This window comes from Diceros bicornis, chromosome 15 (genome assembly GCF_020826845.1).
Source record: "Diceros bicornis minor isolate mBicDic1 chromosome 15, mDicBic1.mat.cur, whole genome shotgun sequence".
Lineage (NCBI taxonomy): Eukaryota > Metazoa > Chordata > Mammalia > Perissodactyla > Rhinocerotidae > Diceros > Diceros bicornis.
The window spans coordinates 28,427,427-28,439,586 of NC_080754.1; positions in this window are offsets into that span (position 1 = coordinate 28,427,427).

A 12,160-nucleotide genomic window follows, 5' to 3' on the forward strand; every position below is an offset into this window, starting at 1 on the left:
TGCCAGGAGACCCGGCACCTGAGCCTCACCTCCTGAGCCCCTCATGGAGGCTCTCTGAGCCCTATCCTTGCCCAGTCCCGTGGCGAGAGTGCCGAGACCCCTGAAAGCCCATTAAACACCCTTTGCCTGCCTCCTACAGCTGCCCTGCTGCACTGTGTGTTGGGATCAAGGGAGTGGGGCGGTGAGGGGGCCTCTGGGGGCTGAGACAAAGACCCGGGGTGGGGGCAGCCAGGGTTCAATACTGGCTGGCTCTGTGATCTTGTGCAAGACACTGAACATTTCTCTCACCCTTCAAACGGGAAAACCATAACAACCAAAGCGAGGACTGGAGATGATGGAAGAGAAAACCCAGCAGTGCCTGGATGTCAGCCTAGCCAAGTCCTGGCCTCTGCCCTGCGGCCACCCTGTCTGACTGCAGGGGGCGCGCGCTGCTTGGGAATTCGCCCAGCCTGGCCAGCTCCAGCCTGGCAGCACAGGAGGCTCCTGTGTGGGTTGTGGCTGGCCCTCAGGCTAGGAGTGTGCCCTCCTGCCGCCTCAAGACAGAGAAGTGGAGGAGTGGGGTGTGCCCCATCACAGTCCACCCTGCATCATTCCTCCAAGTGGGTCTCACCTTGGTCACTCCCTCCTGTTGGGGAGTCAGATGCCGGTTCTAGTCCTGTGTCGGGCGGTGGGGGGCGTGTCCTAGACTCTGGGAGCCAGCAGACCTCTGAGTAGGGGCAGAGAGGAGGAGGGAACCATGTCAAACGGTGAATCCTCCAGTGGGCAGTGAGTGAGGCTGAGAGTGGGAAATAATGGTCCCTTCCTGGCAGGTCCTATGAGGATGAAATCAGGTGGTTCATGCAAACACCAGGTACACAGTAGGCACACAGTGTCTGCAGCCGGTATGATTCTGGTTATTTTCTCCTTCACACTGCCCACAGACCACCCTGTGTTCCTCCAAGGACCACCTTCTCATATTCCTGGGCCCCAGGCTCCGACTCCAAAACTCGGGGTTGGGGTGGGCTGCAATCTGAATGTGAATATTTGTAAAGTGCCCGGTGTGATGCTGCCACCCTGAAGTTTCCGAACTGCTGCCTTAGGAGGTGAGGATGGGCACCACCACACTGATTCCTGTCCCCCTGGTGTCCAGGGGAAACCAGGATATGGTGAGGGCGAGAGGGCAGGATGTGGCTGAAGGGCCAGATGAACAGCCCCGGGCCCGTGGACATTGTGTGCCTGTGTGTGCACGCCCGAGCTTGTGTGTTGGGGCAGGAGCTCATCGTTGGGGAGTGTCAGCCCAGACTGGGGAGGTAGGTGACCTCCGATGCAGGCCATGGCTCCGGTTCTCTACACGAAGAGTCCCAGTGGAGGCTGCCCTTCCCTCTTCCTCCCACCCTGACTGTGGTGGTCTCAGGCCCCGCTGTGTCCAGGCCCAGCCTCACCCAGGGCTTGGCTCTGGCTCCCTGGGCTCCTGGCCAGCCTCGCTGAACCCTAGGAACTGCAGCTCTTTTGTGTTCCCTTTTCCGTGGTGCCAGGTCTCCCCAGTCCCAAGCTCCCTTGGGGTGCAAGCTTGTTCTCAGCTCTCATCCTGCTCAACTCAGGGGTAACCGTGGGTTTCTGGGGAGGGCTGCAGGATATTCGCTGAAAGGCAGAAAGGCAGCCCAGTTGGGGCCTTGCTTTCACTGGCTTCAGTGGCCACCCTTACAATTCTTGGGGCCTGCATTTACGAGTCAAGCTGAAGAAACCTCATCTGTCTGCGAAGCCCGCAGTCCATGGTCGCATGGTCAGGGCAGGGGGGCATGAGGCCTTTTGAGCCCCGGAGCCCAGGTGTGCATGTGGCACACGAATCTGTGTGGGTGTCCCGTCTGTGTGTGTTCAGAGGGGACAGCTCAGCCCAGGCTGCCCAACACTGAGGAGAGGCTCTCAGGCCCACTCCTAAATGGGAGTGCTGGGGGTGGTGTGGGCCTGGGCCTCATCGGAGGAGCATCCAGAAACGTGGGCCAAGGCCTGGAGGGGCATATGCCTGGAATGGGGTGAGTGTAGGAGTGGCGCTTGCTGGAGCCCCAGCTCTGCAGGAGGCTGGGAAGGCCAGGCCCCAGAGTCTGGGGAGGCCTAGTCCCACCCTGCCCTGCTGCCCGTCCCTCTGCCTCCCTGCCAGGATAAGAGCTGGGCGGCTGGTCATCAGGGTGGCACCTCTTGGGTCCCTGCCTCCGGCTATACTGGCCACTCACCCAGTCCCAGGCTGAGCCTGGTCATTGCTAATTAAATGAAAATTCATTTTTAAAGTAATGTTAAGTCATGGTCATTTTTGTCTGCCATTTATCTCCTCGCTCACAGCTTTCTAAACCCTTTCTTTTTTTATTTTTCAGGTATGAGGGTCTTCTTGAGCATTTCTTTTAGGAGTGGGCGTCTTGGGGCGAGGAACTCCCTCAGCTTTTGTATATCTGGGAAAGATTTTATTTCTCCATCATATCTGAGGGATATTTTCGCTCGGTAGATTATTGTTGGCTGAAAGTTTTTGCCTTTCAGATTTCTGAATGTATCGTTCTGCTCTTTCCTAGCCTGTAAGCCTTCTGCTGAGAAATCTGCTCAAAGCCTGCTAAGGTTTCCTTTGTAGATTCTTTTCTTCTGCCTTGCTGCCCTTAACATTATTTCTTGTTCATGACTTTTGCCAATTTGCCTATTATACGCCGTGGAGAAGGTCTTTTTAGACTGGTGTCATTAGAAATTTTATTAGTTTCTTTTACTTGTAATTCCAGTTCCTTCCCCAGGTTTGGGAAATTCTCAGCTATTATTTCTTTGAACAAGCTCTGTGTTCCTTTCTCCCTCTCTTCTCCCTCTGGAATATCTATAATCCTTAGGTTGCATTTCCTAATTGAGTCGGATATTTCTCAGAGAATGTCTTCATTTCTTTTTACTCTTAGTTCTCTCTCCTCTCACAACTGAAGCATTTCTATATTTCTGTCCTCTGAATTGCTTATTCTGCCCTCCATTATTTCAGCTCTGTTATTTAAGGACTCCAGACTTTTCTCTATCTCAGTCATTGTGTTTTTCCTCTCTGACATTTCTCATTGATGTTTCTTGATAGTTTCGATCTCTTCTGTCAAGAATTCCCTTTGGTCGTTAATTTTATTCGTGATTTCCTTGAACAATTTTTCTGAGTTTTCTTGTAACTTCTTTAGTTTTCTCATAATAACTATTGAGAATTCTCTGTCATTTAGATTGTAAATAGCGGTGCCCTCAGGATTGATTTCTGGGTGTTTGTCATTTTACTTCTGGTCTCGTGTCTTAGTATACACTTCCATACTATTTGTTGTTGTGGATTTGATCCATCCCAGAGTGGTAGTATCAGGTTACAAATTCCACCTTCTGCCTCTGGGTGGTGGCAGGACCTGTGTATTCCAAGCCTGCCCATTCCCTGGCAGCTGTGTCTTTCCTTTGGAAGTTATGCTGACGGAGCCTATCTGCATTTGACTGCTGGACGCCGCTGATTTACACATATGTGTGCCGGCACCTTGGCGGGGGTCTCTTGCTCTGGCTGACCAACAGTACTTGCGTGCCAGGTGGGGGAGGGGCGCTTTCATTCCTGTGCACGTGCCCGCAGGTGCTCCTGCTCTGTCCTCGCTCTCTGCCCTCCTGGGATGTTCGGCTTGGTGAATATGGCCCAGTGATTGCCTAGCCTCCTCAGAGTGGAGCTGTCCCACAGGCTGGGAGGCAACTCAGAGAGCAAAGGCATACCCACGAATGACTGCCCCCTCCCCCTTCTCCTCTCAGAGCTGCAAGCGGTCCTGCACCCTAAGTGTCTGCCAGTGGGGGAGGTAGAGGAGATTCCCCTTACCTCTTTCCACTGCCTCCCGGGCAGTTCTGCACCTCCACGTTCAGAGATATGGCTGCATGGGTCTCTCAGACATCTATTGTGTTGTTTGAATGTCTCTGTTGATTTATGAGTGTCCTTTCCATTGTATCTCAGCAGGGAGAGTCTAAGGGAAGAGCTCACTCCGCCAGGATGCTGACGTCACTCCCTTTGTCATCGACTTTTGCCAGTTTTACTGTTATGTGCCTCGAAGAAGCTCATTTATCCTTGATGTAATTAGGAGTTCCATTGGCTTCATGTATTTGTCAGTCCAGTTCCTTCCCGAGTCCTGGGAAATTCTCAGCTATTATTACTTTGAAGAAACGCTCGGCTCCTTTCTCCCTCTCTTCTCCCTGTGGAATACCTATGGTCCTTAGGATGCTTTTTCTAGTTGAGTCGGATTTTTCTTGAACAATTCCTTCATTTTTTTTTAAATCTTAGTTCTCTCTCCTCCTCCACCTGAAGGATTTCTATTTGTCTATCCTCTAAATCACTAGTTCTTCCCTGCAAACATCAGCTCTTTTTTTTTTCATGAGGAAGATTGGCCCCTGAGCTGACATCCATTGCCAATCTTCATTTTTCACTGAGGAAGATTAGCCCTGAGCTATCAACTGTGCCCATCTCCCTCTATTTTGTTTGTGGGATGGTGCCACAGCATGGCTGGATGAGCAGTCATAGGTCCATGCCCAGGATCCGAACCTGCGAACCCCAGGCCGCCGAAGTGGAGTGCACCAACTTTACCACTACGCCTTTGTGCCGGCCCCCGTCAGCTCTATTTTTTAAGAATTCTAGAATGTTTCTTATTTGACTTATTGTGTTCTTCATATCCAGAATTTCTGCTTGGATTTTTGTTTATAGTTTCCATCTCTCAGGTGAAGTATTAACTCTTCTCATTAATTTTATTCCTGCTTTATTCCTGTGCTCATTGAACTTTCTGAGTCATCTTGTAACTCATGGAGTTTCTTTATGACACCTGTGTTGAATCCTCTACCATTGAGATTGTAAATTTCTGTGATTTTAGGGTCAGTTTCTGGAGAAGTGTCATGTTCCTTCTGCTCTGAATTGTTGCTCTAGTTTCTCGTGGTGTTTGATGAAGTAATGTTTTGCCAGCGCATTTGTGGTTGTATCCGTTGGCAGATTCCACCTGCTACCACTGGGGCTGAAGCAGGAACTGTGTTTCTGGTACTACCACATCAGCTGAAAGTTGTGGAAGTGCTATGGGCATTTATGCTGGCTGGGAAAGCATCGGGCCAGGTGCGTAGGTCTGCCAACCACTCTTCTCATCTTCACTCCGGTTGCTGCTTCTTGGGCGGGGCTTCCAAGGGGGGTCTGAGCCCCCTTGGGACTGAAGCGGCCTTGTGGGCTCTTCAGCCGGCCACGAAAGTGATCACGCACGGGCTGAGTATCAATTTTTCAATATATGTCATCGTTCCTATCCAGTTATCATGGACACTACTACTAAGTGGAGCTATCTACAAATTATAGTTTAAATGTTTTGTGGAATGTTCATAGGGCCACTGGAATTTTCCCAAGCATAAATATGTGACCCAGAACTCCTCTAAATTCCAGTTATTAGGGGATCATTTTACAGTTTTCCTGAGAATTAATTACCTTGTAAAATATACTCACAGTTTTCCATATTCAGACTCACAGTTACTGTATGTAGGACCTCGTATATGTGCCCGGATCCTGATAGGCTGGGCCCAGGCGAAGAAATATTTTTTCTCTTTAAAACTGGATTGTTCTTTTCTTTTTCATGTATAGTGGATGACTATGTCAATCAAGCAAAGATTTAAATTCAAAACCAATAATCAATTAAGGTTGGCCGTTGTTATAGTCGTGGTCATAGCCTGCAAAAATGAGGGTTTGGAGATGGAACAGAAAGCATAAAAGGGGACCTTATTGTATGCCCATCAGAAAATAAAACAGCAAAACTGATCAACAGAATTCTGAGAGAAACAGCCACAAATTCTGCAACAAATAGCAAGCAGCAGATTTCTCTCATCAGTGTTACTCAGTCTCGTGTTGTGAATTCTGTCGGTATTGGCTCAAAAGTCTGTGTTCCTGAAGTCATCTGTTCCCAGACCCTGTAGTCCTAGAGTCCTGAGTGTCAGGTCCTCCCGGTATCTGCTATGGTGGGTGTGTCAGCTTCTTCTAGGAAGGCTGTAATCATGCATCTGTTCCCTATATCCCTTTCTCAGGCTGTCTTTTTTGGGTGCTTCTTCCAGAAGACCCAATCTCTGGTTGTAGCTTCTAGCAGGGACCTTCAGGCAAGAATGAAGGGAGCAGAGAAACCACGTGTTGATGACAAGGCAGGTTAACTTCTTCCAGTAACTAACAATATCAGAATGGAGGAGAGTGGAATCTCTATGGGAGTGAGGTACATAGGCACGTGGGTCCCTGTAATTGTTCCATGAAGACTCAACTGATAATTACTCCAATGAGAAAATGGAATAATGGACAATGAAAACAGTGACGAATCTGTTATGTACAGTTTGTGCCACAATTGCTGCCAATTGACATAAGTGTTTTAAACCAAGGAATAAAGTATTCTTAGAAGCTAATTTGTTGACATTCTCTGTGTCGGGCGAGGCACTTGAATTCTAATGTGCTTTTCCCCACTCTGCAAGAGTATGTAAATTACTGAAAAACTTAATCATATTTGTTACCGATCCCAAACACAGGTTCATTTACCCAGCGCACAGGAGGGCCAAAAAAGTAAAGGAACTGAAACAGCAGGCTTGTGGCAAGGAAAGAGCCTTACTATCGAAGGGCAGCCAGATGAGTAGACGGGAGTTAGAACTCAGATCCACCTCGTCGAATGAAAAAAGGTTGAGGTTTGTATCTGAGGTTTTCGGTAGGGGAGGGAGAGCATGTGCCGTGGTTTTACGTAGGGGAACAAGAGCATGTTCCGGGTTTGAGGTAGGGCAGCAGGAGCATGTGGCTGTGCTGCTTGGCACCTTCCAGCAGCCTGTGTTTGGCCTTGAACACTGAATTTCCTTTCTCTTGACTTTCTGGACTTTTCTGGTTAGTTTTCGGCATCAGCCTGCATTTGGCCTTGTGAGGCTGAATCCTGATGTCTGGGCCTTGACTTTCTGGGAAAGATAGCTCACTCATATAGTGAGGAGAGACAGGAAGACATGGTTAGTTTTAGACAACAGCTGATTATGCTGAATATGCACAGGTGCAGTTAGCAAAGCTTATGTCAAAACTTTTGGCTCTAGGGCAGATTTTTGAACTTTTTCATGCTCGGTTTCAGTTCCCACCTCTTATGATCAGGCTTCAGTCTTCGGGAACGGGGGTGAAGGCCTCTCTAGCTACCTTCTGCTGTGAAAGGGCAAAGATCAGGATCGGAGGAATGAAACTGTTTTACCGTCACTTTCAAATAGTTTTGAGTACCGGGTGGGGAGAGAGAGCTACGCTTTGCATCACTAATATTTTAGTACTCTGATCAACGGCTTTGGAACAACACTTAAGTTCATCACTTATAATTACATGGATAACCACACAGACAGCAAAATAGACAGCCCAAATTTTAGTATCCCCTCCATAATGGACCTCAGTCCTTGAGGAATCCCGGAGAAGGTGACTGTAAACCAATCAAGGTTACTGCCTGGAAGCTCAGGTGAAATCTGATGTAGCCAAGTAGCCTGCTGTCTAATAGTCCAACAAGTAATGTAAGAACCTGGGAGTCATGTATTACTCATCTATAGGAGGCTGTCTTGTGCACAGCAACTTGCAGTCTGTCACGAGTCCATTTGAGCATTCGGAGAAGTCAGTGTCTAGAGGATGAAGCCAGCCAAAGTTTGGGAGATCCCAGTTGTGATGTACTTCTGTGGCATGATTCTTGTTCCCTGTGGCGTTTTCAGTATGGTCCCCTGCAATCCAAGAATTCAATAGGACCCAGTCTCCATGACAACGATGCTGCAGAGAAACCTCTGACGGTGTCTAGTTCCTTGGTTTGAGTTCCCTTCAGGGCTTTTGGATCATCTCTGGAACATAGAAAGGGTCTCCCAAAGTTAGGCCTATGTTGTGTCAGCAAGTAACCAGGTATTTAATAGGACGCATTTTTAGAAAAGAAAAGCAAAGTTAATGGGTTTGGAGCAAATGATAAACCAATTTCTGAGCCCAGGGTATGGTTATTCAAGAAGATCTCTGGATGTCAGCATTGAAGAATCCCCTGCAGTTTAAAATGTCTCCGATGATGTCATCAGGTGTTCAGGTAAACCTTTTGAGTGGCTTACACAGAAACAGGCGTGAAGATCGTCCCAACATGGGTTGTCGTGGTGCGCTCTCTTAGGTTTATATCAAGTTCTCCAGCTTCAGGTTCCCGGGCTTCAGGAAAAAACGTGATTTTAGTTCTCAATGATTGGAAATGAAAAGGAAAGAAAAAATTGAAAACGTCAATTTGGAGATCTGTACCAGATATTTGAGCAAACTAGCAGAACTCAGGATCCAGTCCAATTTACAAATAAAAAACAAAAACCTTGAAGTTTTTAATGAACAGAACCAAAATCCAACATCCACAAATGTGTATTACAGTTTCTATTGAAACGTAAGTTTGCTCGCTAAATTTACCTTCATTTGTACCAATGACAGTGAAATTAAGAGTCATTGGTTTGCAAACTAACTCTAGTTTTAATAAACTTTGCCCAATGATTTACATAAGTACAGCAAGAGTAGCAATTGATCATATAGGTTCTTTTAAATCTGCTTTGCTGGAACTTTTTATAAGGAATCTCAGCTTGAACTTGAAAGGCACCTCCACGCCAGGAAAAGTCAAGCCAAGGACTTGTCATCAGACTTGACCTGGGATACCTACAGATTTGTGTGAATTCCTCTTTTCTCTTGAGGGTCCCCCAAATATCCTAAAGTTCTTGCACCTGCCAGGGAAGTGCCCTGCTTTACTGGCCTGGTGAGGTTTCTGGGAACCTTGTAAGCAAGGTGCCAGGGCAATATTTTTAAGTGGCTTTATTCCGGAAAGTCCAGTGTTTGCTTCTCAAATTTGTACGGTCATATCCAAGTTTGTGTATGTTTCTGTCAAATATGACATTCCAGTCAAGGCCTTGGCAATATAACACGTTTCTAATTCTGCCCTGCTATAAGGGAAACAGATTCTTATTGAACTTATACAAATAACTATATTGCCATGAAAATAAGAATACTTACTCTTGAAGAGTTTTTAAATGCTGGAGGCATAAGATAAGGGAGAAAAAGAGAAATGCTTCCCTTTTGCTTACAAATTGCTGTAAGTCATAGTTAGCTTAACGAGAAAAGAGAAAAAGGTTTACTAACTCTGGAAAAACAAAACGTTAAATATCAGCAATATTTCAAACAGGGAGTCATAAAAATTATAATCATCCTCATCAATTTATTCAGTCCTACGATGTCAACTTTTGATCTTCTGTTTGCAGTTTCACGAGGCCACTAATTTCTCAGTTACAGTTTTGTGATTTCCTACCCAGATCAGTTTTGTAATCTGAAAGTTTGTCAGAAACCTGTATTTTAGAGCAAGTGTCAGGGTCCTTTCTATGAATCTCTCTGAAGATGAAACATGAGAGTAAAACAAGTGCCTGCATATGACCCAACATTCAAAAATGGCAAATTGGCAAAGACACTCGGCTATTTCTGTAACATACAACACTTTGAGATAATGACTAGAATTATGACTGACAACCAGGACAGATCAGAATTTTTGGAATGTTAGATAATTTTTAGAAAAGAAAACCTACGTTAGTAACATTTACCCACACAATATTACCTCGGAAGGCTTGTTATGGTTTATTTGATAACGCTTCCCATGTAATTTAACGTACCAAATAAGTTTCGTGAGTTTACATCTTCCTCTTTGTAGAAAGAGAGAACAAATTCTTGGAAACATCTCAGAGCTGATTGGAAATTCTCAAAGCTTTCTTTTTAAGTCAAAAGAAAGACTTGAATTTGGGGGGAAGTTCATCAAAAATATCAAAAAGGTTTAAAACACTTGGTCATGTAGGAAACAATGCTTAGTTATTCATTTAATCAAGGAGACAACAGAATCAGCAAAGGCAACAGAGAGTTCAAGCAGTCAGCAAACCTTAATAGAGAGACCTCAGTTCTTTGAACATAGGAAATTATTTTCACAAAACATGGATTTTCTGTCTTTTAGGTAACCTTACTCAAAGGTAAAGAAAAACTTTTTATAACCTCTTTATTAAGAGCAGACCCAAAGTTCAAGAAAATTTTCTTTTGAAGAAAGAAAGCCAAATTCTAATTCTGCACCAGCTTACTTTTCATATTGAAACGTATTGACTTAATTAAATTCATTTCAACCACAGCCAACTTGACCGTACACAGAACTCCTCAGGGTTTTCCTTTCGCAACCCTTCTGTCGCTTACTTTTTACATTCAGAATTTGTCCCATGCCTTCATTTTGTCTTTCCTTGTGCTTTAGGACAGATATCTCTATGCATCATACCTTCTTTACTGCAAACATACATTTTATTTTCCTTGTAGACAGAGGTTCTAGAAATACGTGTTTTCAAAGGAAAGTTTTTGAGCATGCATAAAACCCGTTTATTGATCAACTTAAGCATCTTTAAGGTTCCCTGTGAACAGAAACCAAAGGCGGACAAATCTATGCTTAGTAATCAATTTCTAATTTTTTTTAATGCAGAAATGACCTAGGTACTCAACAGATTTTATCGTTTAACTTAATTTAGCAAAACTCTTAAGTTTTAAGTAACCAAAAAAGATTTTCAAAGCAGTTTTTCAAGCATATAGGCCATAAAACATAATTATTGCACCCCAAACCTCTTACCCATTTGCATCTATCTAAATTATTTGTTCCCAATAATTATGTTTAGGTTACTCACAAAAATTTCATGTGACATTAAGCCGTTAGCCATCATCTTAAGTTGTTTGAAGTATATACACCATAATGTGATCATTGTTAAAAGTTCCCCAAAACACCTTTATCCTTTTCACATCTATTTCGTTTACTTGTTCCCAATAAGTATGTTTAGATTGCCTACAAAACCCTCCTGAGACATCAGACAAAATCAGCCATTATTGAAAGTTATTATTGTTGGCCGACAAATTTTGTCACAAGCATAACATGTCTACACCATATCTGATGTTGATAACTCTGAAAACGTATTTATTTTAATCAAACCAACAAACTTCCATAAGCTTTTATTTACCAAAGATCATTTTATATCATGTTAACTTGAAAGACATTTGGGTTAGTTTCCATTACATTTAGAAAGAATTTATATAAGCACTTACGTTAAGCCAATTAAATGGAGATGCTTTAGAAATTATATCATCTGTAGGCAGACAAATAGAGAGAGAGAGACTTACATCCAGATAGATGCCAACAGAGATCTTTAAAACTTTAGCCTGGTCGCAGGGATGAAACTCAGAAGAACAGTTGGATCCAAATTACTCCCTAGCAAATGGACCTGCTCAGATGGCCAAAGATTTTTCCTCAAGATTCTTTTTTGTTGTAAGGATCCTTTTCATGGCTGTGTTTGACATCATTTTGTCTTTGAGAAGCCTCTGCATATTACTCAAAGACTGCATTCCATTATGAGAGCTTTTGAATCCTCACTTTTAAGGGTGACTCTTAAGGTGGTCTTGAAACAGAAGTTCCCCAGCCTGGCCGTTACAATTCCAAATGATCTCAAAAGTTTACCTATTTGCACTTGCTTAACTTGAGTTCAGGAATTTCGGGGGAGTTGAAGTGGGGAAGCTCAGCAAGAGAGGAGATTTGGTTTCTTTCGCTAGCAGGGCCGCTGGCATCCCCCAATCTGGCGTGTTTAATTACTTAATTATTTTCTTTGAAAGAGGCAGGAAGTTAGTCCTGATTTCCTTTAGAAGCCTCAAAAGATTAAAATAGGCTTCCCATTGGTTGTTTAACTTTGTGGCTGGCTTTTTCCAATTGCGTATGTAAATACACCAGTTTGGGTAAACTGAAGTTGCCCCCTTTTGGCCATTTTAAAGTAAGGTCTCCTTTAGCATGTTTAAGTAACATTGGCTGAAGGGCGGATTTATATGGCCTTACAATATCAGGCAGGGGAAACGTTCCCCAGCGAGACACAATATTTTATCCCCGTAACATACTGCAATAGCATCAGGCCAAAGAGATGTAATCATTTTACATAAAGCCCATTTAACTGTACTAATTTTTCAACGACATTTAATTTCAATTTTATCAATTTTTATACCTCTCATCATAGCTTTCGTTAGGATTCCATCAATAAGTCTCTGTCTTATAATATTGTGTAGGGAAAGCATTCCCAGCCAGACATAACATCCGTTTCCGAAAAAACATCCAGGCGAAGTGGA